A 23914-nucleotide genomic window follows, 5' to 3' on the forward strand; every position below is an offset into this window, starting at 1 on the left:
GCTCCTTCCTTGCCCATACTGAGCTCCGTACTGTGCTGTATCACTTTACTGTCACCTCTGCTAAATTTCTTAACAGATTTTTTTTTCTAACTTTAAGCTTTTTCACCCATGGAAGACTCTTTTCCTTACGCAGCTCTCATTGCAGCTGTAGAATGATTGCAGGTATATTATCAATGGCTCCTTCTGTTCAGTTTTGTTTCATTGCAGATTCAGTCCCTGAGTCTATGACTACCAGGCACTGTCCTTTATAGTGACTATAGAATCTGAAGACGCACTTGCAGTATTGTGTTCAGTTGTGGGCACAACATTGCAGGAAAGTTGTGGCAAAATTTGCCCAGAAAGAGAAACAAGAACGGTTAAGTGTCCAGAAAACATGAGCGATAAGGGAAACCTGAAAGTATTGGGCTTGCTTAGTTGAGAAAATAGAGGCCTGAGAGGGGACATGAAGCAGTTGACAAGTGCTACAAGCAGAAAGGAAAAAAACTGTTCTCCTTGGCCTGTGAGGACAGAACAAGAATCAAAGAACTCAACTGCAGAAAGGGAGGTTTAGGTTGGACATGAGGAAAAAAAAATCTTCTTGTCAGGGTGGATAAACACTGGAATAAATTGCTTAGGAAGTTGTGGAAGCTCCATAACTGGAAAGATTTAAGACCATATTAGGTAGTCTTTTATCAGGGACTGTCTAGAGGGTATGTCATCCTGCCATGAGGGCAGGGGACTGGACTCAATTACCTCTTGAGGCCCCTTCCCTCCTAAAGAGCTTCTTCTTTTAAACATATACTGACACTGAAGGACAAGAATTGTTATACTCTTGAAGTCAGCCAGACTTTTTGTCTTGACCCAGCGTGGAGTAGAAGGAATACAAGCAAGTCAGTCCCTTCCAATTATGGTGTTCTGTGCTATTTTTCCATGATATTTAAAGAATTGCAGAAGAGGATTATTATGATTATTGGGCCCTATTTTCTTTAAATCATGATAGATTATTTGAAGACTTAGCTAGCCAAAGGCCTCAGTTTTCTGCATTAAGGACCTTTTATAGGGACAGTTTTTAACAATCATAAAAAGAATGCTTGACCATGTCCACTAACGTGCTCATAAACAGATGTTTTCTGATTAGAAGCAAGTTGCTATTTAATTTACCCTGCTAGAACTCAAAGTAGAACTACTTTTGATTTCCTCTCAGAATCTTTAATAATGTCAACGTGTTGGACATATACCGTGTCTACACGTGCACGCTACTTCGAAGTAGCGGCAGTAACTTCGAAATAGCGCCCGTCACGTCTACACGTGTTGGGCGCTATTTCGAAGTTGAAATCGACGTTAGGCGGCGAGACGTCGAAGTCGCTAACCCCATGAGCGGATGGGAATAGCGCCCTACTTCGACGTTCAACATCGAAGTAGGGACGTGTAGACGATCCGCGTCCCGCAACATCGAAATAGCGGGGTCCTCCATGGCGGCCATCAGCTGGGGGGTTGAGAGATACTCTCTCTCCAGCCCTTGCGGGGCTCTGTGGTCACCGTGGGCAGCAGCCCTTAGCCCAGGGCTTCTGGCTGCTGCTGCTGCAGCTGGGGGTCCGTGCTGCATATACAGGGTCTGCAACTAGTTGTTGGCTCTGTGTATCTTGCACTGTTTAATGAAAGTGTGTCTGGGAGGGGCCCTTTAAGGGAGCGACTTGCTGTTGAGTCCGCCCCGTGACCCTGTCTGCAGCTGTGCCTGGCTCCCTTATTTCGATGTGTGCTACTTTGGCGTGTAGACGTTCCCTCGCTGTGCCTATTTCGATGTTGGGCTGAGCAACGTCGAAGTTGAACATCGACGTTGCCAGCCCTGGAGGACGTGTAGACGTTATTCATCGAAATAGCCTATTTCGCTGTCGCAACATCGAAATAAGCTATTTCGAAGTTGGGTGCACGTGTAGACGTATTGTTTGGCATTATTTTCCCTTTTTCCATTTGCCATTTCTTCCTTAGATCATTTTTATTAGGTATTTAAATTCCAGTTTGTTTAAGGGAATACCTAGGTCAACAGAGTCCCTTGTTGCTTTCAACTGCTTTCCACTACATGGCTACGTTTACACGTGCCCCAAACTTCAAAATGGCCATGGGCCATTTCGCAGTTTACTAATGAAGCGCTGAAATGCATATTCAGCGCTTCATTAGCATGTGGGCGGCAGCAGCGCTTCGAAATTGACGCGCCTTGCAGCCGCGCGGCGCGTCTAGACAGGGCTCCTTTTCGAAAGGGCCCCGCCTATTTCGAAGTCCCCTTATTCCCATGAGCTCATGGGAATAAGGGGACTTCGAAGTAGGTGGCTTCCTTTTGAAAAGGAGCCCCGTCTGGATGCGCCGCGCGGCGGCAAGGCGCGTCAATTTCGAAGCGCTGCTGCCGCCCTCATGCTAATGAAGCGCTGAATATGCATTTCAGCGCTTCATTAGTAAACTTCGAAATGGCCATTTGTATGGCCATTTCGAAGTTTGGGGCACGTGTAGACGTAGCCTATAAGGCCAGCCTGCCTCTACCCAGCTGGACTTTGTTTAAGTTGGTCTTCATCTGTTCCTGGCTTGGTAAGTACAACCTGAAAGATTACTGAGCTACTTTTTTAACCTACTAAGGTCTTGTGTGAGATAGGCATTCTCACAACATCTTGCATGAAGATTCTAGGCATGGCCAGAAAATTATCATGGTAAATAGTAACATCTAAATGCCTAATCAGGGGGTGGCCAGGCTAAGAAACGAGGAGCTTATTAAAAGCAATGCAAGTGCATTTCATATGATACCTTTTTTAGTACATGTCAATCTTTGACACATTTGTTCATAATATTATCTAATTTTGTCTGCTATTGCACATGTGATGAAATTCTAAACACTGAATCAGTGAGGTAGGGAAAGCATGACCAGTTTAGCTGGACAGCATTCAACACAAATACATCTGACCAGATCTGGTCAACCTATTTCTAGGTGTCCCTACACAACTACACTACAAAATGAGTAATTTTTTTCCCCTCAAAAATACTGTGAAAACTGTTTTGACCAGCTCTGTGTCTCATTTAATTTTCAAGCAGCCCATGTGACTATGAAAGTGTGTGATTACAGAGTTCATCCTAAAAATGAGAAATGGTACCCTCCATTTCAAGATTACTTGAAAAGTTGGATCATGAAGCATCTCATGTACAATGATTGTAAATTAGGAGTTTTTCCAACTTATTGTCTTTGTAGTCACACCTCAAGCCTTTAGCAAATGGAGATTAACATAATGAGTAGTTAATGAACTATCCCAGGTCTTTCACATATTTTAACATAATAATCATTAGCCTGAGTTGCGAGGTAAGAATTAGTGTTCCATAAGGCTTCTCCAACTGTGGAATTCTTCTGTGGAATTGTGTAAACTGAATACACAAAAACTGGGAGCAAAGGGAGGATGGAAGTTTCTCAAAAGGTAGTTAAGCTTCACACACATAAACACTATGGTTTACACTGCAAGTAGTGTGTGTGTGAGTGTATGTATAAAAAAGGTATCTATACATGTTTCAGGCAACAGAGCATCATATGTCTAGAATGGGCTTGTAGTAATTACTAAGATTAATAGGATCATAAATTTCCAAAACAGAATATATCAAAAGGCAAATTCCACTTCCTTTGAAACACTTCTCATTGGTTAGTATTCTGCACAAATAAATAATGGATTTCTTCCACTCTACTATTTAAGGGTTTAGTCCAATGACAGGACAATGAAATATAGTGTTTGATCACAGGTCAAAAAAGGTACACAATTTGAACTCCCAAAGCAAAAAGTCTTAAAGTGATTAATGTCTTTTTTTCAGTCTGGAAAACACCTGGCTTTGTTTAACTGGAGGTTGCCACTTGCTCATTCAAATGTGGTAATTAATACCCTAAAGCTACATAAATTACTGAGGTACAACAGACCATGTTAAGAAATATATTAGTTAAAGATGTAGAAAATGTATATTGCTTTGACTACAAGTAAGTGAATTATTCCACAATTAAAAAAGGACATTAGTACTTAAAGATACATTGTGTTGAGGTGATAAAACTCTTGAATTTCTAGAATAATTGCCCTGAATCTTTAAGGAGAGATCTTTTTTGGCTTGATAGTCAAATTACGGGAACAATGCTGCACGTTGGAGCTGGGGGAGGGGGATAAAATATGTGGAAAAGAGTTAATGCAGTTGCTGATTTAAAAGGGGGAGCACTGCACCTAACCCTCACTTTTATATGGAGCAGATGGTGGGGGGGCAGAGCGAAGTAGCGCTGTCTGTCACATCCTTGTAGCACAGCGCTCATACTCCATAGGAGAGGTACATAGTACCTGGATAAATGGCTTTGAAAAAAGACTTTTTTAAAAAGAGGTGCCCATGAAAGGAAACTTGGAGGACAGTTGGGGATTCCTGTGATTGAGGTGGAAGAGAGAGCCATTCTCCCATTCTTTTAGGCTCTAGAGTACTGCTAAAAAGTACTGTAGGGAGGAGTGGTAAGATCCTGGAACGGATTTGGTAAAAGGATGAAAGAAGATGGAGCTGTTAAAAGCCCCTTGGGTAATTACAGAATAAACATTGTTAGCTGCACTGTAACACTTTTATCAGCTGGGTAATCCCAAATTCCTGATAACAAAGTTGTGGTCTGAACAAACCCACATCAAATGCCTCCAATCTTTTTTTTTCAGTGTGGGAAGCCAACAGGGACTGTACCCTGACAATTAAATGAGTGACAATTGTGGAAAAGCTGCTGTCTATCATGTTGCCTGCTCCCCTGATGATATTTTGGGCAGGTGTGGGGTGAATACTTACTATGCTGTGATTAAAGGTGACAACAAAATAGTTCCAGGAACGACAGGATATATCTGTAATAAAAGGGGTGGTAAGCCATAAGCTCCTCAACCCATAGCCAGATGATAACAAATAAAGCTGGTCTCTTCCACAAAAGGTTATCCCCGAATAAATCATTTGGTTAGTTTTTAAAGTCTTACGTGACTGCTGTTTTGTTTTGTGACAATACAATGAACATGGCTACCTCTCTGCAATTAAAGGCATTTTTGGAAGTAGAGTGGACAAAAAAGCTTTCTATAGAAATCAATTGCTTTTAAATTTCAAGGGCTGAACCTGAAAAGCCAGAATAACTGCCACCCAATTTAATCAAATCCAGACCCCTTCCTCAAGTAATTTTTCTGTTTTAATGTGAAGAAATGGACTCAGAACATCACTCCCTTCCCTTTCTTACTGAAGTTTGCTCGATTTCAAGCGACAATGTTCTGTCAAGAATTTAGCAGCCAATGGAAGAACTGAATCATTTTATGCACTGTGTGATCCAGCATGTGAATCTATTGCAAAATAAACACTGTCTGGGAAAATTGGCCTAACTGGCTGTTGTATATTAATACATAAATGAAGTGACTCGGAAGGTGCAAAGATGCAATGAGAACATATTGACATGCACGGACAAGTTAACTGGTTTCCAAGTAAAGCAAACTTTGGAGAAAAGTTGGTCATGGCTCACTCTAAAGCTGGGTCTACACATGAGCACCCTTTCAAAATGCCGAAAATCTACATTTAGTGGTCGAAATAGCAACCATTGAAAGGGAGCGACTGCACTCCATTAGCAGATCGACAGGTTGATCTGCCCTTTTGAAGCGCTGCCACAGTGTTTCAAAAGGGAATGTCCACTAGTTCCAAGCCCTCTTTTGAAAGAAGGGAGGCAAGAAACTCCACGGATCGGGGGGGGGGTCCCATGGCCGACAAGCCCTTCTGGGGCTGCAGCCAAGCCACTCCCTTAAACAGCCCCTCCCTCCACTCCGCATGAGCTGAGTGCTGCCCAGCTGAGCAGAGCCCACTTGTGCTCAAGATGGAGGCACAGCAGCAGCTCCTGCAGGAGGACACCATCATCCTGGATACTGATGTCAGTGCTCTGCACCATCTCCACAGCTGCACCTGATCTACTTGGGTGGATAAGCAGTCCCCCTGAGGTCGTGGAGTTCCCCCTACCCAGGGCACCTCTGGGTCCACCCCCCACCCCGGGTGCTCCGGTGTCTGTGGACCCATACCAGCAGCACCGACTGGTGGGAGCACCTGGTGCTGGAGGAGTGGGATGATGAAAGGTGGTTGTGGAATTTCCATGTCGAGGCAGACCTTTGATGAGATCTGCCACTGGCTCATCCCTGCACTGCAGCATCAGGCCACTTGCATGTGGCCTGCTTTCACCATGAGAAATGGGTCTCAATCGCCATCTGGAAACTGGTCTCCCCAGACTCCTACTGCTTCATGGGACAACAGTTTGGGATGGGCAAGACCACCATTGGGGCTGTACTTATGGAGTTAAGGCAGGGCCAGATCACATGTCCCTTGTGGGTTGGGGGGACTGGGGCAAGGGGAACCTCCTGCTGCAGGGGGCAGGACAGGAGTGGGGGCAGGATGTGCCTGGGGCAGAGGGCACAATGGGGCTGGAGCGGTTGCGGCGGGAGGTGGGGAGATGGCCCGCCACACCTACACTAGAGCACATGTCCCCTCTCCCCCCACACAGGTCATCGGAGCCCTCAACATGATGCTGCTATACAGGATTGTCTGCCTGGGGGATCTGGATACCACCATCGAAGGCTTCCAGAACTCGTGCTTTCAGAACTGCTTCGGTGCTTTGAAAGGCATGCACATCCCCAGCCGTGCCCACCACACAGCATCGGCCAATATGTTAACAGGTAGGGCTACCATTCAGGAATGCTCCAAGCCCTGGAGGATGCTAGGGGCCCAGTTCACAGATATCCATGTGGGCTGGGCTGGCTGCACTCATGATGCCCAGGTCTTTTGGAACTCCAGGCAGCTGGGGGCCGGCATGCTCAGCCCCCAGCAGGAAATCCTGGTAGGGGAAGACATCACCATGCCATGCTGCGTGGTGGCAGAGATGGCATTACGCCCCCCCGCAGCCATGGCTCATGCAGCCTTACATGGGACACCTTGACCCGACCCGGGAGGCATTCAACCAGTGCACCAACCAATGCCTGCAGCATTGTGGAACGGGCCTCCAGGTGCCTAAAGGGCTGGTGGAGGTGCCTCCACATGTGGTTGGAGGTTGGGGTCCTGAAAGTGCCCCAGATGGTGGGCACCTCTTGCGTCCTCCGCAATATTGTGGAGGAAAAGGGGAACACCTATGTCCCTGTGGTTGGCTCTGGCTACAAGCAGCTGGTCACTGCCCCCCCATCCACCCAGCCCAATGGGATAGCCACCAAATTAGGGAGGTCCTCATGCAGGCCTTTGTGGATGGCCGCCTGTGACCCACAGCCACCCCCCACCATGCACATCTGCCACCCACTGTCCCTGTCAGCACCACCCCACCAGCACTGCACCCACACATCTGCCACCCACCATCCTTTCCTGAGGAGCACATCCTGAGGAGGTGTATACTCAATAAATGTTTATTAAGAATGGGATGGTATGGTGAACTATGTATGGGGGGCAGGGGGAAGGAAGTGTGGAGAAGGTGGGGGAGGCTCTGAACCTGAAGGGGAGTGGGAAGCACCTAACCTTAGGGGGTTGGGTGGGCTCATTCTGGGATCGGGGTGGAGGGCTGTGAGCCCTGTCTGCCTCTGTAACCCCTGCTGCCCCAGATGTGGCATCCCCAGTGGGGAGGAGAGAGTGTGGGGAACACCAGCAGGTAAGGCTGGGGAGGGGCCCCAGTGGGGACAGTGGGAGCAGGGTCAGTGGAGGGAGCTGCCGGAGGGTGGGATGCAGGAGGTAGGTGACGCCAAGGTGTGCAGCAGTCTCTCCCATGATGCCCTCTGCCACGCCATCTCGGCCTCTGCACGCCACAGGTGCTAGCCACAGCAGCCAGGCACTGGCTGGCTGGGTCCTCCTCAGCCTGGCATGGGGCCCTCCAGCTGCGTACCCGATGGTGTATGGTGTGGGATGGTGCCCGGCTGCCTCCAACATCTGCAGGGGAGCTCTCGGGGGATGAGCAACAGCATCAGGCTCTCCTGTCCCACAGATGGTTTAGCTGTATGGAGAGGGGAACAGCATGTTAGTAATTTGCCACAGCCAGGGTGAGGTCTGGCTGTCCCCCGCCACCCCCCCAAAACTCTCTCGTGGGGCCCCTTCCCTCCATGGGACATCCACCCCCCTGCCCCGAGGCACCTGTCCCCCCCCACAAGGGGCACCAACCCACTCCTCACAGTCTGGGCATCCCATCCAATGGAGACGCATCCAGGGGCCTCTCATGCAGGTGGCCCTTCCCAGACTACAGTGCATGGTCACTGGATGCTGTCCAGAACTGACTGGCTGCTGCCCCGTGTGCAGCTTGTGGTGCTGTCCACTGGTGGTGAATGCGGGGCATTGCTGGTGGGCCACCATGGGGGATGGGGCGTGGTATGTATGCAGCCGGGGATCACCAGTCCTGTGTGCAGCTGACTGGCTGGTGCATTACCTCCACCCTACAGAGTGGGTGTGCTCCTTGCCATGTACGTACCAGAGGGTCCCTCAGTGACATCTGGGCATGCCTGGCTCCCAGTCGCCCAGCTGGATGAGTGGGAGGGGATGTAGATGGCGAGGTCCTCTTCCTTACTTGACCACTCTGTGGTGCCCTCACTGTCCTGGGTCCCTGGTCTGGGCTGCTTCTCTGCCTCCGGCTGCTGCTCATTGGCCAATGTGTCCAGGAGAGCTGGGGCTGGGGAACTGTCCCAGGGCCTCAGGATGCCCCAGAGCTCCTGCATGTAGGGGCAGGTGACTGGGGCTGCCATGGAGCGTCCGGCCTGGGCCTGGGCCTGGGCATAGCCCTGCCTCAGCTCCTTCACCTTGGAGTGTACCTGTTCTGCAGTATACTCTTTGTGGCTTCTGGTGAGGAGGCCCTGAGCCAAGCTGCCAAAGGCTGTGGCATTGAGTCGCTTAACCCCCATCTAGTGGAGGACTGCCTCTTTCCAGGGGCCCAGGTGGTCCCGCAGCTGCTGCTCCATCCAGGAGGAGGCTCTTTTTTTTACTCCCCCCACCCCCCCCCCAAACCCAGGGAGCCCTGCAGGGATCATAGAGCCCCACTGCTGCCAGCTGGAGCAGCCCCATGCTCCAGCTGACCAGTGCCATGGCAGACCAGTCTTTTGAAACAGTGGGATGTGGAGCATCTATATGTCTACTCATTTGATTTAGTTTTTCAAAAGGGGACGATCTTCCTGATACGGGGATCGGATTTCTATGTCTGTGCCTGTTCCTTTGATTTTCTTTCGAAAGATGGTGTTGCATGTGTGGGCACTCCTCCCATTCTTTTGAAAGAGGGCTGGTTACTTCGATGTTTTCTGCGCACGTAGACACAGCTTAAGGCTACATCTGCACTAAGAGAACTCTTCGAAATAGCCATACTAATGGCCATTTCAAAGATTACTAATGAGGTGCTGAAATGTATGGTCAGCACCTCATTAGCATACCGCCGGCCGCAGTACTTCGAATTTGCCACTTTTCACTCCTGCCTGGCTCATCCAGATCGGGGTCCTTTTCGAAAGGACCCCGCCAACTTCACAATCCCGTTATTCCTATCAGCAAGCTGTGTGGGAGTGAAAAGCAGCAATTTTCAAGTGCTGCTGCCAGCGGCATGCTAATGAGGCGCTGAATATGCATTTTAGCCCCTCATTAGTATTCTTCGAAATGGCCATTAGCATGGCTATTTTGAAGATTTCTCTTCATGTAGACATGGCCTAAATGTTTAAGAAAACTTCTAGCTCACACCAATCTGAAACGGTACTCCAACATTGCTTCAACACAAGAGGAACATTGAATTTGCTTCAGGACAAGCTTGGGAATTATTTCACATCATTTGGAATGGAGCAGTTTGACTGGATTTGAAAACTTTTTCTGTCATCTTCAGAGAAAATCAACAATAATTCCATCTTTGAAAGAAAAGGAATAATTTTTGGATATCAGGAATGATTGCCCCCTTGATCTAAAATTTTGTTTCAATTTTGGCTACAAGTGCGACTTGAATGTCTATTGATTTCAAATCAACCAATAATTGTTCTACTGCCTTTTTCTACCATTTACCTTTGTGAAATTTGTTTCTTTGCATTATCATTTCTAAACAATTAGAAAAGAAAGTGTGGCTCAGGAGCTCCACACAGTTCTTTGTAGGCCTGAAGTAAATATTAAACAGTTGTGTTCATTAAAAGCAGCTCACATTTCAAATTCTATCTAAAAAATGTGAAGCCAAATATAGTGTAATAGGGGTCTTCTTTATTCTGAAATAAGTGTTATGTCTTGTACTATTTTATCCTTTTTTAAACTAGGTGTGACATGAAAAGTTTAGACTCTTAGAAGGGTGCCACAAGATGAAAAAGTTTGACAAGCACAGGCCTAGGCATGGAGTAGTTGCCAAGAGATTTGTTTCTGAGAGGTTTTGAGTCCCCGCAACCTCGTCTGAAACTAGCTTGATTTGAAAGTGCTTTGTATGTTGTAGGAATTAGTCAAGGTCCTGAGGGGTGCAGGGCAGAAGAACAAAAACATTTTCTAAAATATTTGGAATATTTTTGTATTGTAACTGCTTCCTTTGTCTCCTGTATTTCGGTTAGTATTGTAACTTTTTTGCCATTTTTTTAAATCTCCACATTAAAGTACTCATGTTCAAAATAAGTTTCAAAAATAAAGGCAATATAGATATAAAAAGAAACACATTTGAAAATTCATTAATTTGGCTGAGGTGGTTGCACTTATTTCACAAAGAACATACAAAGGCATGTGTATTTAGTGGTGAGGGCTTGCTTCCCTGGAGAATCAGCATCTGCTAAGTCACTGCTACTTGATGGTAGGTGGAACTGCGAAATAAAATAAATAAAACTATTGTTTATGTGGTGGGTAGTAAAGATTGATTCAGTATTTCAGGCTGTAGTTTTCACTGTCTCATAACATGTCCAATAATCAAAACAAAAAGCAGTCAAGTAGCACTTTAAAGACTAGCAAAATAGTCTATTAGGTGAGCTTCGTGGGACAGACCCACTTCTTCAGGGTCTGTCCCACGAAGCTCACCTAATAGACTATTTTGCTAGTCTTTAAAGTGCTACTTGACTGCTTTTTGTTTTGATAGTGTATAGACTAGCACGGCTTACTCTCTGTTACTAATGTCCAATAATGTTTTCTTTTTGCCATTCTACCATCTACTTAGTACTGTAAGATGGTATTTTTTTTTAAATTCCCTAGCTGGGAAGTTTAATTTTTGAAGAAATTTGCATTTACTAGATTTACTGTGAAGTTATTTTAAACATTTTCATTCCTTTTCCGGTTTGTTACCCGCCCCCTTGCACTTGTAGTTACTTCTTGTTTAACTGAAGTTATTTACATACCTAGTTTCTTCTGTGTTGCTGACACTTTCAATATTGTCCAGTGTCTCACCACATATCACAGCTGCACGCTCATGAATTACTTAAGTATGTAAGACTCAGATTTCACTGAAGTTTCTTGCCCTCATGGCGCTGGAAAGCACCTTCAAAAGGAGATCCAAATGCACCCTAAAAACTCAGATACTAGAAGCCAAATCTTGGGGAGCTTATAAAGCTAGCTTATGCCTTTAAGCTTGTTTCATGATTTTCGATCCCTTGCTGGGGAACACAGCACTTTTCTCTTTTAGAGCTTGATGAGCTTTGGGAAATAAAAACATTTTGAAATGTTAGTTCCAATGAATAGAAGGTTCTGAAAAACATTTGTTTCAGGATGAATGACTGTTTACAATGCCATAATAAATTTGGACTGTTTACAATGACATAATAAAATAGTCTGCTTTAACCCTATTATCCTTACAATTACCAAAGAACAAAAATGTGAGTTTTTGTTGAAGCAGCCTTGAACAAACTGAACAATTAGATGATAGTAACACATGAATGAACGAGTAAAGCTAGAATTTAACACAGGAAAATATATCTAAATACTGGCCAAATAGCCATTTTCATGAAGTATTTAAAATAGATTGCTTGATTTTTTCCCCCTCACTATTTTGTAAATGTTAAAAGGTAGGTGAACTATTTGTTAAAATATGTTCAACAATTGATTTGATTAATTTGGGAAGACTTAAAAAACCCCCAGTGATTTATTGTACATATTTCTTTATTGCTAATTTATATTCCTGAGAAAACTGTACTATGAATCATGTCTTGCTTTTTCTTTATCAGTCCCAGTGGAGTTATGTGAAAAAGGCAAGTATAATGTTTTTTTTAAAATGTATTCCTATTCCACTGGCTCTCACAAAGAACTTCCTAATGGTCTCCAGAATTGCCCATTACACAACTGAGCAATTGTCTTACCCAGTGCCTGAAAGTATTCTGTGTTGTACTATCACTTTTCTCAACCTTTGTGTGGCTGGAACTTGACTGTTTTTTCCTCGTATGTAGAGCCCTGCAAATCTACAAATGTCCTCTTTACATCTGCAGGTATCCACTTCTGTAGATGTGGCTATCCATGGCTCATTTTTGTAGATATATATTTTGTATCCAGAACCCTGCAATTTGCCTTTATTCACTTTACATCCATAGGTATCTGAATAGTTGATCATGATAGCCACAGACCATTTTTGCAGCTGCAAACTAGCTACTTTTATCTGTGCACGGCTCTACCCATATGAGTGGACTTATAGTTTACTCATTGACATCACACTTTAATGTGGATTTTGTAATCTGGACCCTACGCTTGAAACAGTTCCTTTTTCTAATATGCAAAGGCATACCCTCCTTCAGGGTTTTTTGGCTATGGGATTGGTGGGGGTGGGGTGAGTACTGTTTATTTATTTATTTATTTTATTTTTGCAGTCTGTTGACATGTTTCTGGAGGACAATGTCTTTCTGCAAATCTTCTGTTGACTGTCAGCCTTCCAAGTGGCTTGAAAGAGCAATCCACTCTCTTGATGAGAGCAGCCGGATTGGCAAGCCACTCTCTTGATAAAACAGCCAACCAAATGCACAGCATACAGGGTTATGTTGACAGATGATGACTCTGGACAGTCCAGACTGGCTTTCTTGTTGCTAGAATCTGCAACGTTCATGTTCTTCCTCTTGGTGGAGTGGCAGAACGTGATCAACAGAAGTCCCACGTTCTGTTGATTTACTGTTGACACACCACCTTAGTAATGTCGGTGCACCTCAGGTTTTTGTCAACAAAACTGTCTTGCTGAGATCTAGCCTAATGGTCTATCTTTTTATTAGAACTTATATGTACATTGTTCATGTCAGGGACATTTCTTTTATTATGTGCTTTTGAGCATGTATAGACATTTACAACACCATATCAATTATACTGAAAAATTTTTATATTAAAAGAATGAATAGTGACAGAGAGCTAGCGTGTTAATCTCTATTCTATCAAAACAAAAAAGCAGTCATGTAGCCCTTTAAAGACTAACCAAATAATTTATAAAGTGATGAGCATCCATGGGACAGACCCACCTCTTCAGATCATAGCTTTCCTTACCATAGCCTTATACTGAGTCTGTTCTGGTAAGGCTATAATCTGAAGAAGTGAGTCCCACTCACTAGAGCTCATCACCTAGTATATTATTTGGTTAGTCTTTAAAGGTCTAAATGACTACTTTTTTGGTTTACATTAAAACCTATTACAGTTGCATAGCCAAGCACGGAAATGCTTGAATTACATCTGCCTGTGCCACCTTGTTTTACCCCTATTGTGTTTGGCATTCTGATACCATCCAGAATATTTCATCCTATTTAGTTTCCTCCCAGTACGTCTCACTAAGGCACGCCCTCAATATCACCCTCAGCCAAATGTTGCATTGTTCATTAAGATACCACACTACTCTGTGTTTGGTTTTTTTCATCTTGGTTGTGTCACTTTTGGGCTACCTTTCCTTAGCAAATGAAATCCTGTTCTGACCAGGACCAGCCAGGGGTGCTGGAACAATTTTTGTAGCATAGTTCAAAGAGCCACTAAACCAAAGTGTAAATTTGTATGCAATAATTTCTTCTTTAGGTTTACTATTTGTGGTTTACAGCATTTGCTGTACCCCTCTTTATATGTCAGATTTGAATACTGAGAACCTTCAAGAGGCCTGTTTGATAAAATTACTGTCATTGTAAGAACATAGAAATTGCAGGGTTTGCTGTCCCTGATTTGGGCCTCTGAATACTTAAAAAAAAGCAAATGAAATATGTGAAAAACAAGGCCTGTAAATCTGGAATTCCCTTGCTGCTGAACCAATAGTCATGCCCTACTTTATCTCGATTTCTTACTGGTTATGCTGTACTGTGTTTAAATGCATATCTGTTTCAGTTATCTTATGCTGTAAAGACTTCTGGTGTATCAAACCCTTCGAGTTTTGCTGTATGCATTTTGTATTACATTAGCATATATCTGAATGACTTTTTTTATTGGTCCCTTCAAAGTGAAATGAAGGAAATAAAACCTAAGACGTTGTCTTTAGTACTGACCACCAATTATTGTAAGGTTTTTTTTCGAAAGATCTATCCTCGTTTCACGTAAATTATGTGGCTTAAGCATGTGTGGGTTGCTGGTGTTTGGTCAACTGAAGATTAGAAATAACCACTTGAACTCACCTGCTGTCACCTAATTATTTCATTAATTAGCTGGTACAATTCATGTTTCTAACACATTGCACTGCTCTAAATGATTTGTAAATTACCCTTCACTATACTGGTATACTACATACTTAGAAACTTCTGCAGCTCACACAAACCACTAGGTAAGTTCTAAAATAGTATTTTTACATTATATGCACATCATAGCAAAAATGGAGCCAGTAAGACAGAAGTGCCTCCTGTTTGCTGGCTTCATTTGGAAACTTATTGTAGACAGAGTATGGTGCCCATTTGCAGCCAAAGTGGTGCAAAAACCTTGCCGTGTTTAGAAGAAACAGCTCATATATGAATTGAAACCTTTAAATGCTTTTGCAAACTTAAGCCACTAATGTTATGGGGATGGAAGAGCAATGGAGGAGGATTTCATGGTTTAGGATTTTTCTATACTGAACTGTATTCCGAGTAACAAGACATGTCTAAGTCCTAGAATGTCATGAAATGTAAAAAAGAGCAAAAAAGAATTATTTTGGGTGTGCATTCTTTATTTACTATTGGAAGACTGGATGGAGAGACAAGTCTCCATTTCCATGAAGTCTAACTAGAGGGAGAAACTGGGAAAATCCAAACTAAGAAGATACCTGCCCCTTCAGGAGGGACTTTTAAATCACGTGGAAGCTACAAAAAGTTTGGCTAAAGTTCTGTGTGGAAGTTCAGGAACTCCTTACTAATTCTGAACTGGATTTGGTTAAAAAAAAAGAACCAAACAGCAGAAATGTAGCACTTTAAAGGCTAACAAAATTATTTATTTGGTGGTGAGCTTTTGTGGGACAGACCCACTTCTTCAGATTTGGTGAGACAATATTTAGCATATCCCAAAAGCACTGCTATCTCTCACTTGGTTCTGCGAGTTAAAATGGTTCATAGCTAAGTGATAGAAGCAGGTCATTTTCTAGAAGTTTGCAATGCTCTTCCTACCTTGGGAACAATGTTGCTATCCTGTTGTTTTTATCCAGGGAGCTAACAAAACAGTTTGTATTTTATAGTCAAAACCCATTGCTTTACAGTGAAAGCAAAACACACATCTGCTTTTCTTTTTAATACTAGCATAAAAGATGTATTTTATTTTCTCCAATTGTTATTTTTGCAGTGTTGAAAAAAATTACAGATGCGAATTCTTCTAAATCAATTATCTCCAAATTTCTGGTGAACTACAGTCATAAGAGTAGACACAAAGCCATATGTATGGAAATGGCCTACTTAATTACTTTGTTGCTTGCACAATTTGAAATAAGTTAGTAGGGGGGACTATATATTTTAAATGAGAAACTCCATTTCCTAGGCCCCCCACAGAAATATAGCATTTGCATAAAGTCTTCCCAGCTTTTTATTGGTCCCAGCTGTGACCAAAAATCCCAATGATTCAATATTATTGTAGAGTTGTTAAAATAAAAGCCCTTTAAAATTGGTATCCTCCATTTATGCTCCCATTCTCCTGCTTACCATTAACTGTGTACCACACCATTAACACAGCGGGGGGAGGTAAAAAAAACCCTGTAGCTTTACCTTCAAAATATTAGCTAAATGCTGCACTAGAGCCACAAACTAAATAGTAATCTTCTTGACCTTGCCAATAGATACCATCTTCCAGCATTGGAAAAGGACTGTTAAGTGTGTTGTCTTCAACTAGGAATGAAACTTTAGATGAAAAAAAAATAGTGGTTCTAGAACACTTCTACTATAAATGTTCATGATACACCATAACCATTAAGCCTCTTTTGCATCCCTCCCTGACTATGGGTACAAATGGTCTAATATTTCTGCAGATGAAAAGACATGACTGTATAGAAAAGGAACCTGGGAACAGCTAGTCTAGACTCCTCTTGTAATCAAGGGGCACTTATGTAATGGAAGGACATCAACATTGTACAAATAATGAAGTTGTAACTCAGGCTCAGTCTACACTGGAGAATTAATTTGAATTTAAGGTACTTAAAGCATCATTCTTCACCACAGGACCCATTAGATTGATTTTAAGGGGCTCTAAGGTCAACTTTTTTAAACCTCCCTTTCATGAAGAGTAATACCAAAACTGAATGTGCAGTGGCAACTTTGGGCTAGTGCAGATGCAGCATTATTAAAATTGATTTTATTAACCTCCAGAGGTATCCCACAATGCCCCTACTGTGTTCTTTTTGGTCATCACTTTCACCTCTGCAGCTCTCCAGGGCTCCTTCTACACGCTAGAGATCTTTCAAAAGAAGCCCTTTCAGAAGAGTTCTTCTGACAGAAGTTCTTTTGAAAGAGAGTGCCCACAAACACACAAAAATATTTTGAAATAGCATGTTCACACAGCCTCTACTCATTTGAAAGAATGGGACAGGGAGAAAAGAATCATGCCCCAGGACAACTGCTCTTTAGAAAAAAAGTGCCTGTGGAGTTTCTACATTTTTTCTTTCAAAAGACGCTCTTGAAAGGGGAGGGAGTGCTCTTCCTGATATGAAAAGGAAGAGCAATTTGACAGGAATGCTGCAGTCTTTCCATTTACTTTTGAAAGAATCCTTTTAGTGTGTAGATGCTCCACTGGAACTTTTGAAAGAGCCCCCCCGCTTCTTACAAAAAATTGTTGAAATAACTTGATGCTGTAACACAGTCCAGGTGAGCAGGCAGTAGGTAACAGCCCAGGAAGATTGAATTAATTTCCTTTCTGGCCAGCACAGCAAGCAGACCTCAAGAGCACACTTCAGCAGTGTGCCTGGACATGAGTTCACAGGGTAGTAAAAGAGTCCCAGCACGGAGCAACCAGGAGATCCAGAACCTCATTTCAATGTGGGAGGCTCAAAACCAGCAAAAGAAATGCATATATTTCTGCCAAGATTTCATAGGGCAATGCTGCAGAAAGGGTACACCAGGAGCGCTCAGCAGTCCCTTACTAAAATCAAGATCAGGCAGCCCTACCAAAAGACCAAAGAAGCCAATGGTCAGTCTGGTTCATCTCCCCAAGCATGCTACCATTTATATTATTGTTATTCTAGGGAAATACCCAACCACTTTACCTCCAAAATGTCTGCATTCCTCCTTAAATAGTGTTCTGCAAACCTCTGGCAACAGCAATGAGGATGAAATGGAAGTTGAGGATGAAAGTGGTCTGCAGGCCAGTGGTGAAACTGATCCTGGAAAGCACTAGGAGCCTTTTTTTTAACTTTGGAGCCTGTCTCCTCATCCCAGGAGGTTTCAGTGCTGAACCATAATGCTGCAAAGTACACTTTTGGGGAGTGTAATTTTTTATACTGCCAATAGTATGGTGTGGTATGCCCATTTCCCCTAGAACAGCTTGTTAATATTTCCAGGGCTGGAGTGCTGATCCTATTAGGACATCTCCATTAGGGTTTTAGACAGGCACTCTGACTTTTCACTCTCTCTCTTTTTTTTTGAGGAGCCCTCATTTACTCCTGCTTTCGTGATAAGACACCTTGGCTACGTCTACACGTGCAGCCAACATCGAAATAGTCTATTTCGATGAATAACGTCTACACGTCCTCCAGGGCCGGCAACGTCGATGTTCAACTTCGACGTTGCTCAGCCCAACATCGAAATAGGCGCAGCGAGGGAACGTCTACACGTCAAAGTAGCACACATCGAAATAGGGATGCCAGGCACAGCTGCAGACAGGGTCACAGGGCGGACTCAACAGCCAGCCGCTCCCTTAAAGGGCCCCTCCCAGACACAGTTGCACTAAACAACACAAGATCCACAGAGCTGACAACTGGTTGCAGACCCTGTGCCTGCAGCATAGATCCCTAGCTGCCGCAGAAGCAGCCAGAAGCCCTGGGCTAAGGGCTGCTGCCCACGGTGACCATAGAGCCCCGCAGGGGCTGGAGAGAGAGCATCTCTCAACCCCCCAGCTGATGGCTGCCATGAAGGACCCAGCAATTTCAACGTTGCGGGACGCGGATTGTCTACACGGTCCCTACTTCGACGTTCAACGTCGAAGTAGGGCGCTATTCCTATCTCCTCATGAGGTTAGCGACTTTGACGTCTCGCCGCCTAAAATCAAAGTTAACTTCGAAATAGCGCCCCACGCGTGTAGACGCGACGGGCGCTATTTCGAAGTTGGTGCCGCTACTTCGAAGTAGCGTGCACGTGTAGACGCAGCTCTTGCCACACTAAAGCTGCGTCTACACGTGCACGTTACTTCGAAGTAGCGGCACTAACTTCGAAATAGCGCCCGTCACGTCTACACGCGTCGGGCGCTATTTCGAAGTTGAAATCGACGTTAGGCGGCGAGACGTCGAAGTCGCTAACCCCATGAGGGGATGGGAATAGCGCCCTACTTCGACGTTCAACATCGAAGTAGGGACGTGTAGATGATCCGCGTCCCGCAACATCGAAATAGCGGGGTCCTCCATGGCGGCCATCAGCTGGGGGGTTGAGAGATACTCTCTCTCCAGCCCTTGCGGGGCTCTGTGGTCACCGTGGGCAGCAGCCCTTAGCCCAGGGCTTCTGGCTGCTGCTGCTGCAGCTGGGGGTCCGTGCTGCATATACAGGGTCTGCAACTAGTTGTTGGCTCTGTGTATCTTGCACTGTTTAATGAAAGTGTGTCTGGGAGGGGCCCTTTAAGGGAGCGACTTGCTGTTGAGTCCGCCCCGTGACCCTGTCTGCAGCTGTGCCTGGCTCCCTTATTTCGATGTGTGCTACTTTGGCGTGTAGACGTTCCCTCGCTGTGCCTATTTCGATGTTGGGCTGAGCAACGTCGAAGTTGAACATCGACGTTGCCAGCCCTGGAGGACGTGTAGACGTTATTCATCGAAATAGCCTATTTCGCTGTCGCAACATCGAAATAAGCTATTTCGAAGTTGGGTGCACGTGTAGACGTAGCCTAAGTCACCAGTAAGTAATCTGGAATCATGGCACCACAGACGATTCTTGCAAATTTCTCGGTCTCCAGCCTTATGCCCACACAGGACAAGCATTCCTTCCTTATCCCCTTTTCTTATTCTAAGGAGGCTGATATTACCTTTGTCAAACTATAATAAGCATGACAATTATTACTTCACTGCATATGTTAGCAGAGCTGCTCTGTCACACAGGGCTTAGGGGGTGGGGAGGAGTATAAAGCGACACTGTGCATGTCCCCTTAAAAGTCTCACACTGATTCCGAGTGTAGTGTATGGAAAACCCCCTGTGATTCAAGGCTAGAGCTGAGAAAATTCTTACAGCCTGCCTGTGGCTTTTAAACCAGGGCACAGGTTAAAGGATTTCAAGGGGCATCACTCCCCCCCCCACTGCGCCCAGGGTTTGTGGGCAATTTGGACCCTGCCCAGTGCTCAGCTGCATGCCCCATGTGGGACTGGAGAACTTCTATTTTATTTTTCCCTGATACACAGCACATGTTAAGTTTTAGCCTCCAATCTTTTGCCTTTTAAATCATGGACACACTTTGGTTTTCATGCTATGTAATATTTGCACTTGCAGGTACAGTCCTTGGAAGTAGGAGTGTCACTAATGGTGGGCCACCCTCATCTGAAGTGAGACTTTCACAGATATGGCAGAGAAAATGGACAAGACAGGACCTCGTAATTAAGCACTTCAAAGAGACACATAAAGAATCTGTGTAAACTGGTCTGGAAAGACAACATATGCAACAATGGAAGGCCAGATTGCTAGAGCAAAAGCTGAGGGACTCTGATAATCATAAACAAGTGCTGTCCCTAATCATCAATCAGAAAGAGCTCCTGCAGTACTTAATTGAAGGCAATACAGCTAGCTACTTCCTGCTGCCCATGCACTATTTCAGACCTACCTCCCCATAATCAGTGCCCTCCCCTCATATGGGGCCCCAGAATGTGAGGGAGAAGGTCAGGGATATACATGCAGTCGACTCCCATGAAATCATCGCACAACAGAAGGCTCACATTTGCCCACATGTGCCATTAGTGTCTCCTGAGTGAAAAGATTTAGGTCAGAAAAACAAAGTTTTGTTTATTGGATAATATGCTCTGGGGTTTATGCTTTGCGGTTGGGTGGGGAGGGGTGCAGTTTTAAATGGTTTCATAAAGGGCAAGCACATCTCAGGGGGGAACAATACTTTAACTGAAGCAGATTCAAGTAGCTGACTTTTCAAAGCATCTCTAATTTGCACTGCATCTCACTGTGCTTTTCTGATTTCCCGGCTGCTCATAATCACTGGTCAGGAAATCTACCTCTGCCCTCCACACTGGCATGAACTTTTCATCCTTCACCTCACTCAGGTTGTGAAGAGTACAAGACCCACGACCACAGGAATGCTGTCTTCACTGAGGTCAAAGTGGGTCAGAAGGCACCTGAGTCTGGCTTTTATGTGGCCGTTCTACCACCATTCTGAGTTTGCTCAGCCTTTAGTTGAAGAGCTCCTTACTGAGGTCCAGGGTGCCTGTATACGGCTTCATGAGCCAAGGGAGCAAGGTGTAAACAGGGACATCCAGAATCACTATGGGGACTTCCACATCCCCAATGGTAATCTTCTGGTGCTTTCAAAACAGACCAGAAAACTTAAATATTAGCACATCATGCACCTTTCTCAATCATCCAAAAAGCATTCCTGGAAAAATCATGGTGGGGTCCTCAAGGAATCCATTTTTAAGCACTCGGTAGAGGGGAAAGTGAGCAAGAGTAAGCAGCATGGCTTCACCAAGGGGTGACTAGACCATGCTCCTATGATGAGCTGTGTGGACATGGGGAAGACATTGGATGTGATAAACCTTGGATTTAGCAAAGCTTTTCATAGCATCACCAAAAACATTCTTACCCATAGGTTACAAGGACTGTAAGATGGCTGGAAAGCTGGCTAGACGATTGGTCCAAATGGCTCTATGTCCAGTTAGCAGTCAATTTCAAGGGGACTGCACCAAAACTCAGTTCACAGGATGGTATGGTTCAACACCTTTATTAATGACCTGGATGAGGGGACGTATCGCACCCTCAGCAAATTTGCCACTGACACTAAGCTAGTGGGCAAGGTAGATACATTGGAGGGTGGGGATAGAGTCCAGAGTGACCTAGCTAAATTAGAGGATTGGGCCAAAATGTGATGAGGTTCAACAAGGACAAGTGCTGCATTTGGGACAGAAGAATCGCAAGCACTGTTACAGGCTGGGGACTGACAGGCTAAGTAGCAGTGCAGCAGAAAAGGACCTGGGGATTACAGTGGCTGAGAGACTGGGTATGTGCCTTTGTAGTCAGGAAAGCAACTGGCATATTGGGGGTGCATTATGAGAAGCCTTTCTAGCAGTTCCAGAGAAGTTATTATTCCCCTCTACTCAGCGCTGGTGAGGCCACATTGTTCTGGGCCCCAAGTATAGAAAAGATGTGGATGCACTGGAGTGGGTTCAGTGGAAGAAAATGAAAAGGATTAAGGGGATGGAAACATGATCTATGAAGAGAGGCTGAGAGATGTTGGCTTATTTAGTTTGCAGAAGCATGAGGGGCAATTTGATAACAATCAGTTCCTGAAGTGGGGCTCTAAAGAGGATGGAGAGATGCTGTTCCCAGTAATGGCAGAACAAGAAGCAATGGTCTGAAGTTACAGAGGGAGAGGTGTAAGTTGGATATTAGGAAATACTATTTCACAAGAAGGGTGGTGAAACACTGGAATTCACCTAGAGATGTGGGGGAATCTCCATCCCTAGTAGTTTTTAAGTCTAGGCCTGACAAAGTCCTGGCTGGCATGATTTAGTTAGGGTTGAGGGGGCTTTAGGCAGGGGGCTGGACTAGATGATCTCCTGAGGTCCCTTCCACTCTAGGATTCTATGATATGACCTTTGTGATCCACCAATGCCTGCAACATGATGGAGAAGTAAGTACCCCTTGTGATTTACATAGCCTGAGGCCAGGTGCTCTGATGTCAGGATGGGAATGTGCATTTCATCTATGCTTTGCTACCTGGATGATAACAGCCCCCAGTGTAGCTTTGCCCACTCCAGATTGATTTCCCACAGACTGGTCGCTGTCTGGCATTGCAAACTTCCACAGAGTAATTGACACACACTTGTGAACAGTCAAAGCAGAGCTCATTCTAGTGTTGCAGTGCTTTAGGGAGGGTGACAGCAATTCACAGAATTCCATGAAAGTGCCCTTACAGAGGTAGAAGTTTCGTAGGCACTGTTGATCACCCCATGTCTGCAAAATGATGCAGTCCCACAAGTCTGAGCTAGTTTTGAGGCTCCAGAACCTGCCCTCCATGGTGTTCAATACATCAAGTGCAGCTAACAAATCCACCTCCCTCCTCCCCTGCTCTTAATACACAGAGCTGCTCCCCACCTTAAGGTAATGGTCCACTAGGCACCTTAGCTTCAGACTATACTGCAGAGCAGTGTGGGAAGTGATCCTAAACACTTTGCAACAAGTTGAAGCATCTCAGGATCCATGTTATCCTTGTAATGCTGTGTGGCAAGCAGTGTAAAAGTGGCACAAAAATTTCTTTGGCTATTTGTTTTCAACAGGACGGGGGAATAAAGGCATTGCACTCTGCAATGGTGACAGACACCCACAACCACTTGTGCAATTTTCCCAATAAAACATTGGGACAGAACCCCAAAATGTAATAGGGCTGAAGGAAGTGTGGGATAAGTACCCACAATGCACTGGTGACAATTGAAGTTAACAAATTTAATGAGGGACACACTACATCCCTGTGCCTTAAATATTGAGTCTGTTCTGGTCTGGCTATGGTCTGAAGAAATGAGTCTGTCCCACAAAAGCTCACCTAATAAACTATTTTGCTAGTCTTTAAACTGCTACTTGACTGCTTTTTGTTTTGACACTATGCTGTGTCATTGTGACACTGTGAGCAAGTATGGATATTCACCATCAATTTATAAAACAGAGGTGTCCAAAATAAATGTTATGGCTTGCCACAGCCTCCCTCCCCCTGCACCCCAGGGCTAGGCTACTCACTGGAGCCAAGTTGGGGCCAAAGCTGTGCCGCATGAGCCATCCCAGGGCTACAGCCATGCCATGAGCCACCCCAGGGCTAAAATGCAGCACAAGTTGGACCCTGCTGGGATGGAGGACCTGCGTCCAAGTGCATGTCCACCATTTAATGTGGTGCTTGCATATAGTGGCCGGAGGAGCACCCCACAATTGCCACAATTCGCAGCTCAATTTGTCACATGTTGTAAGCGGGGAGTGTATTGGACATCGCAGTTATAAAAATCTAGTGCTAAAAAGTTGGCTTTAAAAAATTAGACTATTTCTTAGTGTAGACGTTTCCCCAGTTTCTAGGCGGTGCTCACTCAGGGAAACTCAGAAATGTGTGCTTTGGTAGGAGTTCAGCTTAAAAACGTAAGTAAGGGACACCACGATTTGATGACCTGCAATAAACAATCATCCATTTGGAAGGGTAGTAATTTAGCACTATTTGTGTTGTGGTTCAGAGT

This window comes from Carettochelys insculpta, chromosome 5, assembly GCF_033958435.1.
Source record: "Carettochelys insculpta isolate YL-2023 chromosome 5, ASM3395843v1, whole genome shotgun sequence".
In the NCBI taxonomy this organism is placed as follows: domain Eukaryota; kingdom Metazoa; phylum Chordata; order Testudines; family Carettochelyidae; genus Carettochelys; species Carettochelys insculpta.